This window comes from Corvus hawaiiensis, chromosome 11 (assembly GCF_020740725.1).
Source record: "Corvus hawaiiensis isolate bCorHaw1 chromosome 11, bCorHaw1.pri.cur, whole genome shotgun sequence".
NCBI lineage: Eukaryota > Metazoa > Chordata > Aves > Passeriformes > Corvidae > Corvus > Corvus hawaiiensis.
Genome location: NC_063223.1, coordinates 9,567,821 through 9,580,154, shown reverse-complemented (window position 1 = coordinate 9,580,154; position 12,334 = coordinate 9,567,821). Strand labels below are relative to the sequence as shown.

At 46.6% G+C, this 12,334-nt stretch overlaps 1 protein-coding gene across 2 annotated transcripts in view; it reads right to left on the bottom strand.

Annotated features, from left to right (window-relative positions):
- PRICKLE2 (prickle planar cell polarity protein 2) overlaps positions 1–12,334 on the bottom strand; it is a 109,332-nt gene that overhangs the window by 53,068 nt on the left and 43,930 nt on the right. The window contains exon 1 of one of the 2 annotated variants that reach the window (XM_048315404.1): positions 5,070–5,145. The exons of the other annotated variant lie outside the window; for it this stretch is intronic. The gene's annotated coding sequence lies outside the window, so the exon portion shown is untranslated. Of the gene's footprint in view, positions 1–5,069; positions 5,146–12,334 lie in introns of those variants that run through there. 2 annotated transcript variants of the gene reach the window in all.

The window sequence follows — 12,334 nt, the reverse complement described above, 5'->3', positions numbered from 1 at the left end:
TCAGAGGCAAGTTAAAGCCATCTATGTGAGGTGCCACAAGGCATTGCTTCATGCACAGTGAAAAACATGACAGACCAGAGGCTGAGGCCCAGTGAGAAGCTCTCTGGGCTGCATTCCTGGCACAAACCACACCACTGTCCTGACTGCCATCAGGATCTCCTTTCTCATACAAAGGACAGGGAAAAGGTATCAGGAAGCCAAGAGCATGGCTACAGTCAAACCTTTCACTTGCTGCTCTGCTGAATGGTGCCAATGGAAATCAATTGGGGTTTCAAGTACATAAATGGATCACAGAGACATCTACATTGAATCCATCCACTAATTGGTCAAGATTAGCATTTATTTTATCCAACAGGCAGTCCAGGTAAAGGAGGTAATTCTCTCTCTGTATATGTCCCTTTTACACTTGTTAAAAAGTAGGACAAAGCTGTCTCCTGATGACAGTAATACTAAGAGGAACTTTCCACCGGGGGAGGTGCCTGTGGGTCTAGCCTGATCTGGGCATATCACTTGCTGTGGCTGGACAGGGCCGGCATCATGGACCTTCAGCCCCAAATCCCAAATCTGGCAGACCTGTGCAACTACTACAGTTTTTGACACGAGCCTGAGGCCAGTCTTGGGCTCACAGTACTGGTCCAGAACAAGGCATCCTAAAATCTAACACAAGACTCCATATCATCTCAAAGGAAAATTTAAACCATCAGGCTGCTACTGCTTCAGACTTTCCATTAACACTATGGGAAACCTAATACATTTTGCTGTGATCCTGTATCGGAGGATGCAATGGCCAGCAAGTAAATTCAACCATTTAAATAGCTTTACTTAACAAATATAAGAAACACTTTTGATTTACAGCATCAGAGTAATTCAATACCTTCTATGCTGTTAATGAAGCAAGCATTAACACCATTTTATCATCAGTTCTAATCTTCCTGGCATCATTTCATGCCCACAGAACACTCACTCTGTAACACGGTACCTACAGCTCATGCTGGATGAGGCCCCTGGCTACAGCTGGTTTCCAGCACTCTGAGAACTCAATCTCTGCTAATCCCAGGCTTTTACATCACCTCAGACTGGAGCAATCTAAAAAGGAGACACATGAAGTCACTTAGGCTTATCTCTCTAATTGCCTGCCTGCAAACCAGGGTTTGGTGTCAGCCACTTGCACTCCCATCAGACACAGCAGCCAGACCTAAAATATTTACCACAAGCATTTTGAGAACGGTAAGTGAAACTACTGAAATCCTGGTTACTGCTGCAACTCCAAATGCAATGCCAGCTACGAGGGATGTGTCTGGTAACAAAGCCAGCATTCATGCCTTTCCTCTGCTGCAGCCCTTTCCAGGTCTGTGGCTGTGCAACACAGACTCCAATTCTCTCGGCAGCTTTCTTGAACTGCCCAGTGCCAACAGAGTGAAAATGCTAATGAATACTGTTCCATAAATACTTAATGCACATTTTCCTGTGAGTCCTGCTGTGATTAAATAGCCACCTCATTACTCAGTACCATCTTTCTTTCTTTTTTATCTTTGCACAAAATACCAAGAGTTGGAACTATATCCATACAATCGAGCTTCTGGAAACATCACTGCATAAACCAACACCAACTGGGCAAAATCCAAACATCGATTTCCAAGGAATGCAAAGAGAAATCAAACCCTGCTAAGAGCACATATTTCCTCTGAGCTACCTCCTCCTAGGATCAGCAGGAAGAAAAGCAGAGGAAGAAAAGCAGAGGGCCCTTGCCTGCAATACATTTTGTCCTTGAGTCTAGTTTATTTGGTTTTGTCATCTTTTTCCATTGCATTTGGAGGTCCTTGTCACAATGCGGGTCCACTGCAGGCACCCCCCAGATACATGAATCCCTGCGTACCACCCTGGGGTTGGCTCTGCTCTGACATCAACTCCTGAACAGCTGCAACAGGAACTCTGCTGTTCTCCCCCAACTGCAGCTTGGAGGGTGTCCATGATTTGTCCAAGGTTACACAAGCCATCCAGGACAGACATGTAAGGGAACATGGATCACCCAGAGACATTTGCTGTATCGGTGACCGTGGTGTCCAAAGCACAGCTGACGACAAGATCCACCATGCCTGCATGCACAACATCATGACAATCATTTAGGAATCATGACATAGAAATATTAGAGTATTGTTTTTTTGACCATTAGAATTCATGTATTTGAGTCCTTCCCACCAACCCTCAACTGTTTCACAAACCAACTAAAAAGCTGCAATTCCTTTGGGATACCCAAGACCACAAGGATAATGCTGAGAGCCCAGAGTCAGTCAGGGTTGGCGGCACTGGGGTTGTGGGACTGTGTGTGCTGCCAAACGTGACACGTGGGATTTCCAGCACTGCCATCCAAGCAGGTCCTGGCTGGAGTGAGTGCTGGTGCTGGAGATATATTTGTGCTGCTCCCTGTGGTTTTGCTTTGCAGGGCAACGCTCTGCCTTTCACACGGGCCACAGGAAACATTTTCTCTGAGAGAGGAAAGTTGTACAGTCCAAATTCATGTCAAACAACTAAAAATGCAGAAGACTCAAAGGACTAAAGCTTGTGTACGTCAGAACTTTTGGTTCCCCCCAAAAACGTAATTTTTTTTGGCGCGGATGCTTCAATGTAACTAAAGGCCAAGCACTTAGTTCCATTTTAGCAGGGAGAGTCCCAGCTCCTCTCTCTCCAATTTAAATATGGAAGCAGGCTCATTATACAGTATGTGTTTCAGAGAGTTCTGCGCCAGAAGACAGTGTGAAGCTAAGGCTAATGAAGGGAATATCATTAAGAGTAATAAACAGTACAAAAACAAGAACAAACAGGCTGGTCTGAAGCATGGGCTGCTGCTACATGTATCACAAGAAGTTTCCAAAGAGAAACATTTGGGCCTCTTTGAGACTCGGGAAAAAGCGCAGCAAATGAGGGTGTCTGGGGAATACTGGTGAGGAAATGCTGGCAGCTGGAGAGGTTGCTTTTGAAGTGCTGTATGGAGACACTGGGTGGTCAACACAGTGCCATGTGCTAATGCATGGGAAATGTAAAGACCACTGGCGATTAAAAGATGCTTTATCCCCTTCAGAACTGGTCCTGAGACACAACCCCAGCCTTAGTCCAGTTAATACACACAAAGGACCACTTCAACTTATTTTGTTTGTCTGCATAACACAGATGCCAGGAATAAATGTTCATCTACATCTCATTTCAAATTCGTGCTGCCAGGACACTCAGCCAGCAAGAAGTACCAACATCTCCTGGAGTCAGAACTGCACATGCCAGCACATTTCCACTGCCAGCCTGAAAGGGCTGGTTGGATTTATAGATCACCACCTCCACGAGTAAAGTGATGGTGCCATTTTGCTCAGCCTCTGGAAGCAGCTCACTTCCAGCCCCCTCAAGGCAGTTTTGCTGGGAAGGACCTGGTGGTGGCTGGCAGGATGCTCCAGCACAGTTGGCATGGTCCCCTAATCACCATGCTATCACCATGTCCATCCCACAGAACCCTGATGTGGCAGCACCAGTGAAGCCAGCTCACCTGAGCTCTCTTCACTGACTTAAGATGATCTGCATCCTGGAAAGGGGAAAAAAAAACCTTTAAAAGAGAAAAAACAGAAACTTTTTTCCCCTTCTCTGGGTGAACAAATAGACTCATTTAAGGTGTAAGTACATGAAGTAGCTAATTAAGGAAATAACTGATAACTAAATCAAGATCATTAGATGAAGCAGCATGTTGCTGCCATTACTTAAATGGTAGCTGAGCAAAAACACGCTCATGCAACCTGGGACAGATAGCCTGATCCACACAGGGAGAGCTTCCCATGTCACCCCACCACTGGGGCCAAAGCCATCGAGGAAAACACTCAAACCTCCTGGTAGTTTCCTACAGTATGAACATTTAATCATCCCCAGCCAGCACCATAGAAATCGCAAGTGAATGATTCACACGTTGAGAGAAATTTGCCATAAGCAGCAGCAGTGTCTTCTGCCCTAAGATGCAGCCCCTGCCTGTTTCTGGCAGTGGGGAGAACAAACCCTCTGCAGAAATAAAATCAAATACATTGGGCCACATGAATTTTGCTTCTGGCATCTTGTGTTGACTGTGCTCCTCAGCCAGCTGCTCCCAGGATGGACTCTGGGATTTCTCTACCCACCCCCAAGGGGTGTTTGCACACCAGTGCCACATCTCTCACGAATTACTCCACCAGTTGCACAGACAAAACATCTGCTGAAGGAGAGAAGGAATCCTAAAGCACACAAATAATTTGCACTGCCTAAACAAAGGCAAACAGAGGATGCGGTTAAACCCCCACCCACCACCCAGCAAACAGACCCAGGAGCTCTGCCCACAGGCTGCGGGTTCCTCTGCCTCCTCCAGCAGGAATGAATCCTTGTTTCCAACTAAAACCGCAGGCTACTAACATAGCCTCCTTCTGTTTAATTCCTAAATTATCCTAAAGCAACTGAATTCAGCCAGTTGATTAAGTACTTAAAACACTTTGTTTCCTTCAAAAGAAGCTTTTGTTTTGCTGGAAAAAAAATTGGACTTTTTCTCCTGAATTCATACTAACAAAGGCATAAGAAACCCAACATCCCAAAGCTAAAATACCGCTTTATCCTGCATTAAATACAGCTGCCAAAGGCCCAAAATCCGCATTTTGTCATTCCACATGTATCCTTGCAACAGCTGAGAAGACACACAGCACATCTGGAAACTCAGAGCTGAAGATAAGCTGCAGCCTCTTGCGGGGTTTTACTCTTCATGGGTTTTAAAGAGAGTGAAAAAGCAGGAGCAGCTCAGGGACTGGCGACAGAACTCATGTTTGCAAGGAGAAGTTTTGCTGTGTCCAGATATTAAATCAAATATTAGCAGAGGATACAGCACAACCCTGCTCCTGTGCCTGGCCCCTGACAGCCCTTGCCTGTCCTGGACTCTGCCTACAAAGGGAACTGATGCTCGCAAAGGCAGGCAGGAATCAGGGCTGAAAAAGAAAACCATTTCTTAATGCAAACATTTGTAGAGCATTAAAGCCACTTATACTTTCAGATGCTGTAAATGGGGTGTGATTACTTACCCCGGCTAAATAGGCATTCATACGCTGGAAAACCCCCATGGAATGGGTAAGGGCGGAGGGAAGGACGGGCAGGACAGACCCTGGAGCATCCTCAGCGATGGCAGTGCCCGGGCTGGAGGCTGCCTGTGCCCTGCCAGTGGCTGTGGGAGGGCAGGTCCCTGGCGGCTGCCCCGGCTGCTGGAGTGACGCTTGCTGCAGTTTTAGCTTATTGGTGAAAATCTTAAACCTTGCTCCAATCCTGTCCCTTTACCCAAATGTAGCTCTCTGCAGAGGCAACAGCCTTTCCAGTTTTGACTAGCGGTATGAAAGCAGTTACCTTGCCAATGTATAAATCACACAAAGAGAAGCAATAAAAAAACCACCTCCACGTTCAATTTGTTTCACCTCTTTCTCACAAAAAAAAGTTTCTTATTTACTTACTTGGAATAACAGCCATGTGAGAGCATTGAAGAAAGCCAGCAACTCTCAGCCTGTATCACCAGATCAAAAATCAGTATGGTAAGTATCAGGATGCCAATAGAAGCACTATTTGTAAGAAAGTCTACCAGTGCTGCTGTCACATGTGGGGCAGGACTGTAAGATGTACAGAGAAGGTTTGCAGAAACCGTCAGCACATGGTTCCTGAAGTTATACTGAATTTCACAAAGGTAACTACTGAATCATAAAGTGCTGCTGGCAAACAGCCTGACTGGCCAAAATATACGGTTTTCCTTTTTTTTCAGCTTGGCGCAGACATTAGACTGTAGAGACATGTCCTTCTCTCCTACACACAGACCTAGATGCTTGACCCTGGTGCTCACTTTTGACACTCGGGCTACACTGGATCTGCAAGCAGCAGCTCAGAAAGCACAGGGCTACACTGTGGGCAGCTGCCTGCTGCAGGCAGTGACCTGGAAACCTGCATTCATTCGCAAACAACCGACAGGCAGGGATAAAAGCCTCTCATGCAACTGCATATTGCTGCACTCAGTTACAGATGTGCAACCCTGGAGCAGCTCCAGAGCATGGGCTGGCATCTGGGTGAGCTCTGAATGTGCTCACACAGCTCCTCCAAACAAGGGGGGAGTCAGTGGTCTGCACTCCAGGTGTCCCGGCAGACAGGCAGCAGAATCCAGATGTGGGCAAGCTGCCCCAGCCCTCACACAGGCTGGGGATTCAATGAGGTCTATTCATGGAGAAGTGAGCAGGGCTTCCAGGAACGCAGAGGAAGCATTTTGGAGGGGTATTCCCATTGTAAATCCAATAAGCCTCTTTGCATTCTAACCCCACCACCACTGCAAGCTTTAAATACAGAAGTAATCAAAACATACATTAAAAGAAGAACTTAGAATTTGGCAGTGTTAATCTAAGAACCATCCCACTGGGGAGCGGGGCTCGAAGAGCACTGGCAGCCTCAGGGAGGGCTGAGCCTGGCTCTCCAGGAACAAAGGCAGCTTACAAACCAGGTTTGCCACGTGAGAGCCTAATTAGAGACCGAAGCCCACACAGCAAACAGACAGACTACAGAGGAAATTGGAGTCTAATTTACATGGAGAACGATTACGTACTGCAACCAATTAGTGTCAAGCTGACTGACAGACTACCCAAAATATATTCTCCCCACCCTCCCCTGCAAGTCTGAGTTTTCCCTGCTGTGTTATTTAACCTGGGTTGTTCGGTAGGTGAGCAGTAGCACCTCACCACTAGACATGAGACAGCAAATGGAGACCTTCTGAGCTTCCCTGTAACAAACACAGAGTTAAAGCCACCCTTGTACACCCAGTGCCAGCCTCAGCCAAGCCAAACACAGCATCATCAGAGAGCAGTGTAATGTATTTTCTTCCCTGGTCTTAAATCCTCGAATGACACCCTGAAGATCCCAAAATTAATTCTTTAGGAGAGGTGCTCACTGTTTCCTGAGCATGTATTCTGCATGGGGACTTTCACACCCTCATTTGCAACCACGCAGTAGGAACTTCAGGTAAAGGCTGCATCCACAAAGTCTTTGCAATGTGCTCAGGCTGTGGGTTTTGGGTCCCAACCCATGTTGCTGGTCTCTGTCACTGGAAAGCACCATCCCACAGCATCGCTGCCGCTACTCAGGACACTCAGCTCCAGGTACCTGCTTATGAAACAGCCCTTTCCTCTCTGGCCGTGCTGTTCCCCATGCACTGGCAGGACCTTTGCTGCTCTCTGGGGAAACAGGGAATCCCACTGCTGCTGGAGGGAGCCATGTGGACACAGAAACTCCTCCTTGGCTGGCACAGCAAAGGGGTGCCCATGGTCCCATCAGTGCCTGTGCTGGGCAAGGACATCACCTTCATTCAGTGCATCTCTCTTCAGCTGCCCTGAAAGAGGACTACTTCATCACGCTTCCCAAAAGACAAGCCTGCTGCTAGCTCTGCATAAAACCTGCCCCTTCTCCCTATTAATTAGTCCCCAAACTGATAAGCAGACTAAAAACTCCTGAAGTGCACACATGGAACTGACCAAATGCCATTTACCTTCATTTTACTGTTACAAAAGAAACAACTCATTCTATCACTTTTTTCCTTCCCAGCACCATGCTCATTATTAACAGGACTGACTAATTGCTGTCCTCTCTTCCACACCCTGGCATGTGCATTTGGAATGCACAATGACAACAGCATTTCAATACAACTTGCTGTGTTATTCTTCACAAATTCCTAAGTATGGTCTGTCTGAGCAGACTCTCTGACTACTCAATCAGAAAGCTCTTCTGTACACATGCTCAGGCACACAATGACCACATTTTGGATATTTGAGACCAGACAATCAACCCTTCCTTTGAGAAACACCAATATAAAACATATTTAAAGACTTTATGAGTCTTCTGCATGGATGAGATAAATAATTTTTTTAATCTCTGCAGGCTGCATGGATATATGGCATTTTAAAGGAAAGTTATCCTATGTAGCGGGTTTTGTTTGTAACCGGGCAGAAACACCAATTCAGTGTAGTGGTTTGGTCCAAAATACTCATTACTGTTTACCTTCTGTGAGATGAGAATTAGGAGAAAAGCAAAGCAGGCACAAAACTTGAAAGAATATAAAGTTTATTAAGAGAACTAAAAGAAGGGAAAAAGAAAAAAAAAATCATACCACATCTTCAGAACACTTCTCCTCCCCCCACCTTTCTCCCTTCTCCCAGTGACAATGTAAAAAGACAACCCTTGAGATGTTCAGTCTGTTTAGCACTTCCATAATAACCTTGTTCAGTTCATTTAGGAAGAGGAGTCTCTCTTGCCCATGCTATGAAAACATTATCACAACGAGCCAGCCGCCTGGGTTGGTTCTTTGCTCGCATGTGAGTCCCTTCCCACGACTTGCAGCTTTTCCCACAACTGCTTTTGAGGGTCCAATCTTGAGCTACTGGGGTACAATTTTAAGGTTGAGCCGTTCAGAAATAAAAGTTCTCTTCACCCATCTCTGGGAGCATTTCATCTCTAAGAACAGAGGCCCTTCTCCTTCCCTGGGAGCAAAGGGTCCTCCTCATCTTCATCTCTAGGACTATCTCTGGGAGCATCTCTAGGAACAGAGGTCTTCTCCTTCCAATTTGGAGCAGGAGTCCTCATCACTTCAATCTCTCCCTGTTCAAACTTCTCATCAAATTACAGCTGCTTCAGCATTTGCTTATTCCAGCACAGGTGCTTTTGCTCACAAGTACAGTTTGAATGCTCCACCCCCCATGCCTTCATGAAATTACAATGGGGTACTCTGATATATCATAGTCCATCACCACCATAGCGTTACAACAGAATTTCAGCTTTAAGCATCTCCTCTTTCTCCTCCCTCAGGATTTCAGCTCTTCACAGCACTAAAAGGGTTAATCTCACCCAGGCCTTGCAGCTGGAATTTCGCTGATCGCTGTTGGTCACATGATCTTTGCTGGGCATCGGGCAGCTTCAGCTGAATCTTCATCTTCGGCCGCACTGGAGAGGGGGAGTGGCCCATCTGCACGTAGCAGGGCGGGGGGGGGGGGGATCGTGGGTGGAACAGGGCCCATCGGCTCCAGGATGGCTGTGGCCCAGCCCAGCCCAACCAGAGCAGGTCCCGGCAGGGCCCGGCAGAGCTGCTGCCCAGTTAACAGTCCTCTGGCTGGAAGCAAGAGAGACAGCTTCCCGGGGTTTGTCCATTCTTAAATGTGGACCACAGAGGCGGTCAAAATTCTAAGTGGCTTAAAAAATTGTCCATATTCAAACTAGCCTGCTGATAGGTTCTGTCAGGTCATAGAGGAGCTGTAAGCACCTCTTTGCAAGAACATCACTTCTGGGACTGTGCTTGCTAACCCATGACATTCTATAAAGAAAACTTGGAAGAAATGCTTGGTGAAGTTTTATCTAGTAACTGTTTGGTAATATCTGGAGATAGCCAGGACCTCAGATGGGGTAAAGCATCAGCAGGAATCCTTTGAATTTCAGCTCACTTCACATCAATGGTGCTCAATAAACTTACACCACAGAAGCCCCATCAAGAGAGGTAATGCAGGATCATCCCACCTGGGTTTCCTTCGGGTACAGACACCAAATCCTGGTGGCTCTGGTCTCCCTCTTGGTTAAATTAAAAGTCTCCATTAATCACCAAGTGGATGCAATGAAAAAGCACGTGTGCTCATGCTCCTCAGAATTAGGCTGTTAATCTGCTGCTGGTGCTCCTGGAGTTTATCTCCTCCACACCTCCCTTCTCCCCCAGGAACTGCCTCGCTGCCACTTTATCTGCAGCTCTAAGGATGATGCTTTGTTTTTAAATTCCCCTCCAGTGCTACCCCTGAACCAGCTCTTCAGAGAGGGGGGCTCCACCAGCTGTAATTCCCATTCATTCCTCTTATAATTAACAGGTCAGCTCACTCCACCCTGACAGCAGTGGGCTTCAGAAGTCCAACTCTATCAAAATTATCTATGCATGAAATACAATCATTACAGGAACAAACACCTCACTGAGACTTTTATCAGCTGTGTGCTTCCTGCTTGCTGTTGTGCCACTAATTTAGAGAGGCACAGGCTTTAGAGAGAGTGGGGAAGGCTTCAGCCTCATTGCTCTGCAGTGGTCCAGGCACAGGAACCTCTCCTCTGTGCTGAGCAAGATGTTAATTATAAAGCTGTGGAGGCAATCACTCCTGGAGAGGGGCAAGGGCAGGTCGGAGTGCAGGGAAATTACAGAAACATGGGGAGTGTATCCCATTAGGGCTGGTGGCAACTACATGCACTGATCAAGGAGGTGGGCTTCCCAGAACACATTCTGAAATTACCAGGAGGGAAGGGAAGGTGAGAGAAAGAAGGAAAAAAGGAAAAAAAAAAAAACAAGAGCAGCAAAATAACCTTCAACAACAGCTGAGACATCCTCTGGCTGCCTGGGATCGGGGACAGGAGAGCCGCCTCCTCCCTGCAGGCAACACATGCTAGTGGTCACTCAGGGGAGACCCACAGAGATAAAAGGCAGTATGACCAGTTGAAAAATGCTTGTAAAAACGTTAATGGTCTCAGGTCCTTTTAAGCCACCTCAAGCACTACTAAATCACTTTTACTTACTTTCCGGTGGATTTTCCTTACGTTTAAGCTCCCCATGTTTACACTGATGCACTGCACATCCCCGTGTGCAGGTCAAAGTCTGTGTGGATCCACCAGCCAACCCACAATGCAGGCATCACTGCCACGTTCTGCAGGTCCTTTTTCCTCTCATCTTCCCACTTTTTTCACTGGTTTCAACAGGAGAAATGAAGAAACCAACTTAACAACATCTTCCTTTCAATGTGCACTATTGGGAGTTATTGTAGTAATAAAAACTAGAAGGAAAGGCAAGAACTTGCATTGCAACCACTGTGCAGCCTTGCAGTCTTGACCCTGGAACTCCTGACAATGTATCACCACACATTATTATGAAATATTCATATTAATCCCAATTGTAAAGCTCTATGTTCAGCCAATTACACTGCTTGAGTGGCTGAGTGCTCCTGGAGACCTTTGTACTCTCCTTTTTATATTCTTTTTAAATGCTCTCTTAGGGAAAGGAATGGTTTCTGCAGAGATCAGCCACCCTGCTCCTTCCAGCCTCACCATGTGTGTATAAAATGTTCTTGGCTGCTTTCAAACACTGCACATTAATCTGTGCAATGGAGCCTGTCTCGTTCAGCATTCCATCATTTCTCTTTGAGACGGGTAAGACAGAGCTGTTCCACTTGGCATCACATCACCTCCCTGCCTCCTTCCCAGGTTTTTTTTGGGGTTTTTTTTGTATTGCCAGAATAGCTCACAAGCCATCACCCCTGGCATGTCTGGACCTGGAGAAGAATATATCGCTGTAGCAGTCCACAGATATATGAGATAAGCAGGGTGCTCAGAAACAGGACTGGAAGATTATGGTTTTAGCACTTCAAATTATGAAAAATACCAGTGCTCCCTTCCTGCAGCTTAGGACACATTACTTCTTTCTCCCCCAGCCAGTTCTTTGCCAATGTCTTAACTGGAGGGACAAAAACTGTTTCTTGAGTTAAGGGCTGCTGGAAACAAACCCCAGAGAGGTCTTTGAGTGGTGATGACTGGGCTTTGCTTGCGACCAGTGTGAGCACCATTGTTCCACCTTGACAAGCTCTTGCACTAATAAATCAGAGCATCTCCCACACACAAAGGGTGATCTGATACAAAGCCAAGTATTTTTACTAACCCCACTCCTGGGACATGGGTTTTCATGCCTGCCTGCCCAAAATTTACACATGTGAGGATGCCTGTTGCTCAGGCTACTGCCAGCCAGGCACCTCACTGGCTGCTTGCATGTGTGACCACTACCACACCTGAAGCACCTTCTGAACTACCCATGTGCCACCAAAGCCCAGACTAGCAAATCATGACATTTCTTCAAGTCTTTATTAAATACTAAAATGTTCTGTAGTTGCAGCCAATAGGGTTCCCCACAGAGGAAGCTTCAGCTGCAGCCTTCTCTGCTGGGAAGTATAAACTTGGCTGCGCCCCACACAGAAGAGATGCATTCATTGCTGGCCTGAGTGGTTCCTTGCCACGAGTTATGGAAGACATTTCCCTTCTTCACCCTACTCTCATCACCTCGGGTATTAAACTCCATGGAAACACCTAGAGACTGAGGAATGGAGCAGGAGCCAAGCGGAGAAGGACCACAGACCTCCTTCATGCCCGGTGCCAACTGCTTGATCACACCTGGGTTCACCATGAAAGGGATGAGTGTCCATAGATGGGGCTTCCCAGATGGGCAAATGGATGTGAAGGATAAAAGCTGCCTAAGGATGCATAGGCATTC